At 40.1% G+C, this 6,513-nt stretch overlaps 1 non-coding gene across 1 annotated transcript; it reads right to left on the bottom strand.

Moving 5' to 3' along the window:
* Window positions 1–696: 696 nt before the first annotated feature.
* LOC112724384 (small nucleolar RNA R71) lies at window positions 697–804 on the bottom strand. Its single transcript, XR_003163549.1, has one exon. It is a non-coding gene; the product is annotated as a small nucleolar RNA R71 (small nucleolar RNA).
* Between the last annotated feature and the right edge of the window lie 5,709 nt (window positions 805–6,513).

The raw sequence follows: 6,513 nt of genomic DNA, 5'->3' as shown, positions 1-6,513 counted from the left end.
ACACTCCTCTTCCACTCAAAATTCGAACCCCTCTTCTTCTCTGTGTTCGAATTTTTCTCTTCTCCTTCTTTCATTCTTCTCTTCTTCTACTCACATAAAGGAATCTCTATACTGTGACATAGAGGATTCCTCTTCTTTTCTGTTCTCTTCTTTTTCATATGAGCAGGAACAGGGATAAAGACATTCTTATTGAAGCTGATCCTGAACCTGAAAGGATTCTTAAGAGGAAACTAAGAGAAGCTAAAGCACAACCCTCTGGAGAGGACCTGACAGAAATTTTCGAAAAAGAAGGAGACATGGCCGAACCCAATAATAATGCCAACAATGCAAGGAAGATGCTTGGTGACTTCATTGCACCCTCTTCTGACTTCTGTGGAAGAAGCATCTCAATTTCTGCCATTGGAGCAAATAACTTTGAGCTTAAGCCTCAATTAGTTTCTCTAATGCAACAGAAAGCAAGTTTCATGGACTTCCATTGGAAGATCCCCATCAGTTCTTATCTGAATTCTTGCAAATCTGTGATACTGTCAAGACCAATGGAGTTGATCCGAGGTCTACAGGCTTATGCTTTTCCCTTTTGCTGTAAGAGACAGAGCTAGGATATGGTTGGACTCACAACCTAAAGATAGCCTGAACTCTTGGGAAAAGTTGGTCAATGCTTTTCTGGCCAAATTCTTTCCACCTCAAAGGATGAGCAAGCTTAGAGTGGAAATCCAAATCTTCAGACAGAAGGAAGGTGAGTCCCTCTATGAAGCTTGGGAAAGATATAAGCAATTGATCAAAAGGTGTCCTACTGACATGCTTCCAGAATGGAGCATCATATGTATATTCTATGATGGTCTGTTGGAGTTGTCAAAAATATCATTGGACCATTCTGCAGGAGGATCTCTTTATCTGAAAACCCCTACAGAAGCTCAGGAACTCATTGAAATGGTTGCAAATAACCAGTTCATGTATACTTCTGAGAGGAATCCTGTGAACAATGGGACGTCTCAAAAGAAGGGAGTTCTGGAAATTGATACTCTGAATGCCATATTGGCTCAGAACAAAATATTGACTCAGCAAGTCAATATGATTTCTCAGAGTCTGAATGGATTGCAAGCTGCATCCAACAGTACTAAAGAAGCATCTTCTGAAGAAGAAGCTTATGATCCTGAGAATCCTGCAATGGTAGAGGTGAATTACATGGGAGAACCCTATGGAAATACCTATAATCCTTCATGGAGAAATCATCTTAATCTCTCAGGGAAGGATCAACAGAAGCCTCAACAAGGCTTCAACAATAATGGTGGAAGAAATAGGTTTAGCAATAGCAAGCCTTTTCCATCATCTTCTCAGCAACAGACAGAGAATTCTGAACAAAGCCATTCTGGCCTGGCAACCATAGTCTCTGATCTATCCAAGACCACACTAAGTTTCATGAATGAAACAAGGTCCTCCATTAGAAATTTAGAGGCACAAGTGGGTCAGCTGAGTAAGAAGATTACTGAAACTCCTTCCAGTACTCTCCCAAGCAATACAGAAGAAAATCCCAAGAGAGAATGCAAGTCCATAACCATGACCAACATGGCCGAACCTGGGGAGAGTGAGGAGGACGTGAGTCCTAGTGAGAAAAGCCTCATGGGACGTCCTCTGGACAGAAAGGAGTTTCTCTTTAAGGAACCAAAGGAATCTGAGGTTTATACAGAGACCATAGAGATTCTATTAAACTTCCTTCTGCCATTCATGAGCTCTGATGAATATTCTTCCTCTAAAGATGATGAAGACATCACTAAAGAGTAAGTTGCTAAGTATCTTGAGCAATCAGGAAGCTGAATGCCAAGTTATTTGGTAATGAGACTTGGGAGGATCCCCCTTGTTCACCAATGAACTGAATGCATTAATGAGGTAGACATTACCTCAGAAGAAATCGGATCCTGAAAAATTCTTCATACCTTGTACCATAGGCACCATGACCTTTGAGAAGGCTCTGTGTGACATGGGGTCAGGGATACACCTCATGCCACTCTCTGTAATGGAGAAACTGGGAATCTTTGAGGTACAAGCTGCAAGAATCTTACTAGAGATGGCAGACAAATCAATGAAACAGGCTTATGGACCAGTAGAGGACGTGCTAGTGAAGGTTGAAGGCCTTTACATCCCTGCTGATTTCAAAATCCTGGACACTGGGAAGGATGAGGATGAATCCATCATCCTTGGCAGACCCTTCCTAGCCACAGCAAAAGCTGTGATTGATGTTGACAGAGGAGAGTTAGTCCTTCAGTTGAATGAGGACTACCTTGTATTCAAGACTCAAGGTTCTCCTTCTGTAACCATGGAGAGGAAGCATGAAAAGCTTCTCTCAATACAGAGTCAAATAAAACCCCCACATTCAAACTCTAAGTTTGGTGTTGAGAGGCCCCAACCCTGCTCTGATTATCTGTGAGGCTCCATAAGAGCTCACTGTCAAGCTATTGACATTAAAGAAGCGCTTATTGGGAGGCAACCCAATGTTATCTAATTATATCTATTTATTTTCTATTATTATTTTATGTTTTCTTTAGGTTGATGATCATGTGAAGTCATAAAAATAACTGAAAAATCAAAAATAGAATGAAAAACAGCATTAAGAACAACACACCCTGGAGGATAAGCTTACTAGTGTTTAAACGCCAGTAAGAAGAATCAGACTGACGTTAAACACCAGAAAGAAGCATCAAGCTGGCATTTAACGCCAAAAACAGGCACCAGACTGGCGTTTAACGCCAGAACGGAGCATCAAGTTGGCGTTAAACGCCAAGAAAAGGAGAAAAGCTGGTGTTAAACGCCAGAAACAAGCAGCAACCTGGCGTTTAACGCCAGAAGTGCATTCTAAGGGTGTTTTGCACGTCTAAATGGAGCAGGGATGCTAAGTCCTTGACCCCTCAGGATTTGTGGACCCCACAGGATCCCTACCTACCCCACCTCTTCTTCTCTCCTCTTCACACCTTTTCATAACACTCTTCCCCAAATACCCCTCACCAATCACCTCCATATCTCTTACCAAATACTCTTCACCAATCACCTCATTCACTTTTCCCCAAAAAAACCCCACCTACCTTCATATTCAAAATCTTTTCCCTCCCAAACCCAACCCTAATACACGAATCCTAACCCTTCCCCCACCCCTATATAAACCCTTCACCATTCCTTCATTTTCACACATTATAACCACTACTTCTACCCCTTGGTCGAACTCACCTTCACCCTCCATCTCCTCCATTTTCTTCTTCTTCTCCTCCATTCTTTCTTCTTTGCTCGAGGACAAGCAAACCTTTTAAGTTTGGTGTGGTAAAAGTATTGCTTTTTGTTTTTCCATAACCATTTATGGCACCTAAGGCCGGAGAAACCTCTAGAAAGAGGAAAGGAAAGGCAAAAGCTTCTACCTCTGAGTCATAGGAGATGGAGAGATTCATCTCAAAGGTCCATCAAGACCACTTCTATGAAGTTGTGGCCAAGAAGAAGGTGATCCCTGAGGTCCCTTTCAAACTCAAAAAGGGCGAATATTCGGAGATCCAACAAAAGATTAGAAGAAGAGGATGGGAAGTTCTCTCCAATCCTATTCAACAAGTCAGAATCTTAATGGTTCAAGAGTTCTATGCAAATGCATGGATCACTAAGAACCATGATCAAAGTATGAACCTGAATCCAAAGAATTGGCTTACAATGGTTCGGAGGAAATACTTAGATTTCAGTCCGGAAAATGTAAGGTTGGCGTTCAACTTGCCAATGATGCAAGAAAACGCACGCCCCTACACTAGAAGGATCAACTTTGATCAAAGGTTGGACCAAGTCCTCATGGACATATGTGAGGAAGGAGCTCATTGGAAAATTGACTCAAGAGGCAAGCCGGTTCAATTGAGAAGGCATGACCTTAAGCCCATGGCTAGAGGATGGTTGGAGTTCATCCAACGCTCTATCATTCCTACTAGCAACCGATCCCATGATCCATAGTATCATGATTGGGGAGGAAGTAGAAGTTCATGAGATTATACCTCAAGAACTCTACAAGGTGGCTGACAAGTCCTCTACTTTGGCAAGGTTAGCCTTTCCTCATCTCATTTGTCACCTCTACAATTCGGTTGGGATTGTCATAGAGGGAGACATCCTCATTAAAGAGGACAAGCCCATCACTAAAAAGAGGATGGAGCAAACAAGAGAGCCCACTCATGGACCTCAACAAGAGCATGAGGAAATTCCTCATCATGAAATCCCTGAGATGCCTCAAGGGATGCACTTTCCTCCACAAAACTATTGGGAGCAAATCAACACCTCTTTAGGAGAATTAAGTTCCAACATGGGACAACTAAAGGTGGAGCACCAAGAGCATTCCATCCTCCTCCATGAAATTAGAGAAGATCAAAGAGTCATGAGCGAGGAGCAATAAAGGCAAGGAAGAGACATAAAGGAGCTCAAAAACACCATTGGTTCTTCAAGAGGAAGAAGACGCCATCCCCACTAAGGTGGACCCGTTCCTTAATCTCCTTGTCTATTTATTTTTTCTATTTTCGTTCTCTATGCTTTATGTTTATTTATGTTTGTGTCTTTATTACATGATCATTAATGTTTAAGTGTCTATGTCTTAAAGCTATGAATGTCCTATGAATCCATCACCTTTCTTAAATGAAAAATGTTTTAATTAAAAAAGAACAAGAAGTACATGATTTCGAATTCATCCTTGAAATTAGTTTAATTATTTTGATGTGGTGACAATACTCTTTGTTTTCTGAATGAATGCTTGAACAGTGCATATCTTTTGAATTTGTTGTTTATGAATGTTAAAATTGTTGGCTCTTGAAAGAATAATGAAAAAGGAGAAATGTTATTGATAATCTGAAAAATCATAAAATTGATTCTTGAAACAAGAAAAAGCAGTGAATAACAAAGCTTGCAAAAAAAATGGCAAAAATAAAAAAATAATAAAAGAAAAAGAAAAAGCAAGCAGAAAAAGCCAATAGCTCTTTAAACCAAAAGGCAAGAGCAAAAATCCAGTAACCATTTAAACCAAAAGGCAAGGGTAAACAGGATCCAAGGCTTTGAGCATTAATGGATAGGAGGGCCTAAAGGAATAAAATCCTGGCCTAAGCGGCTAAACCAAGCTGTCCCTAACCATGTGCTTGTGGCGTGAAGGTGTCAAGTGAAAAGCTTGAGACTAAGCGGTTAAAGTCGTGATCCAAAGCAAAAAGAGTGTCTTAAGAACCCTGGACACCTCTAATTGGGTACTCTAGCAAAGCTGAGTCACAATCTGAAAAGGTTCACCCAGTTATGTGTTTGTGCCATTTATGTATCCGGTGGTAATACTGGAAAACAAAGTACTTAGGGCCACGGCCAAGACTCATAAAGTAGCTGTGTTTAAGAATCAACATACTGAACTAGGAGAATCAATAACACTATCTAAATTCTAAGTTCCTATAGATGCCAATCATTCTGAACTTCAAAGGATAAAGTGAGATGCCAAAACTGTTCAGAGGCAAAAAGCAACTAGTCCCGCTCATCTAATTGGAACTAAGTTTCATTGATATTTTAAAATTTATAGTATATTCTCTTCTTTTTATCCTATTTAATTTTCAGTTTCTTGGGGACAAGCAACAATTTAAGTTTGGTGTTGTGATGAGCGGATAATTTATACCCTTTTTGGCATTGTTTTTAAGTAGATTTTAGTATGATTTAGTTAGTTTTTAGTATATTTTTATTAGTTTTTAAATAAAAATCATATTTCTGGACTTTACTATGAGTTTGTGTGTTTTTCTATGACTTCAGGTATTTTCTGGCTGAAATTGAGGGACTTGAGCAAAAATCTGATTCAGAGGCTGAAGAAGGACTGCAGATGCTGTTGGATTTTGACCTCCCTGCACTCAAAATAAATTTTCGGGAGCTACAGAAACCCAATTGGCGCGCTCTTAATTGCATTGGAACGTAGACATCCAGGGCTTTCCAGCAATATATAATAGTCTATACTTTGCTCAAGTTTTGATGACGCAAACTGGCATTCAAACACCAACTTCCTGCCCTATTCTGAAGTTAAACGCCAGAAACAGGTTACAAACCAGAGTTAAACACCACAAACAGGCTGCAACCTGGTGTTTAACTCCAAGAGAAGTCTCTACACGTGTAAAGCTCAATGCTCAGCCCAAGCACACACCAAGTCGGCCCCGGAAGTGGATTTCTACATCATTTACTTATTTTCTGTAACCCTAGCTACTAGCTTAGTATAAAAACTACTTTTAGTGATTTATTTCACATCTTTTGATCATTTTTGAGACTAACTTTGTATCACTTTTGATCATTGATCACGTTTAGGGGGCTGGCCATTCGGCCATGCCTGGACCTTCATCACTTATGTATTTTCAACGGTGGAGTTTCTACACCCCATAGATTAAGGTGTGGAGCTCTGCTGTTCCTCATGAATTAATGCGAAGTACTATTATTTTTCTATTCAATTCAACCTTATTCTTATTCCAAGATATTCACTCCCACTTCAATCTGATGAATGTG

Source organism: Arachis hypogaea, chromosome 11, assembly GCF_003086295.3.
Source record: "Arachis hypogaea cultivar Tifrunner chromosome 11, arahy.Tifrunner.gnm2.J5K5, whole genome shotgun sequence".
NCBI classification, from domain to species: Eukaryota; Viridiplantae; Streptophyta; class Magnoliopsida; order Fabales; family Fabaceae; genus Arachis; species Arachis hypogaea.
Note: the sequence above shows the minus strand (reverse complement) of the source record. Positions and strands in the feature narration are given on the sequence as shown.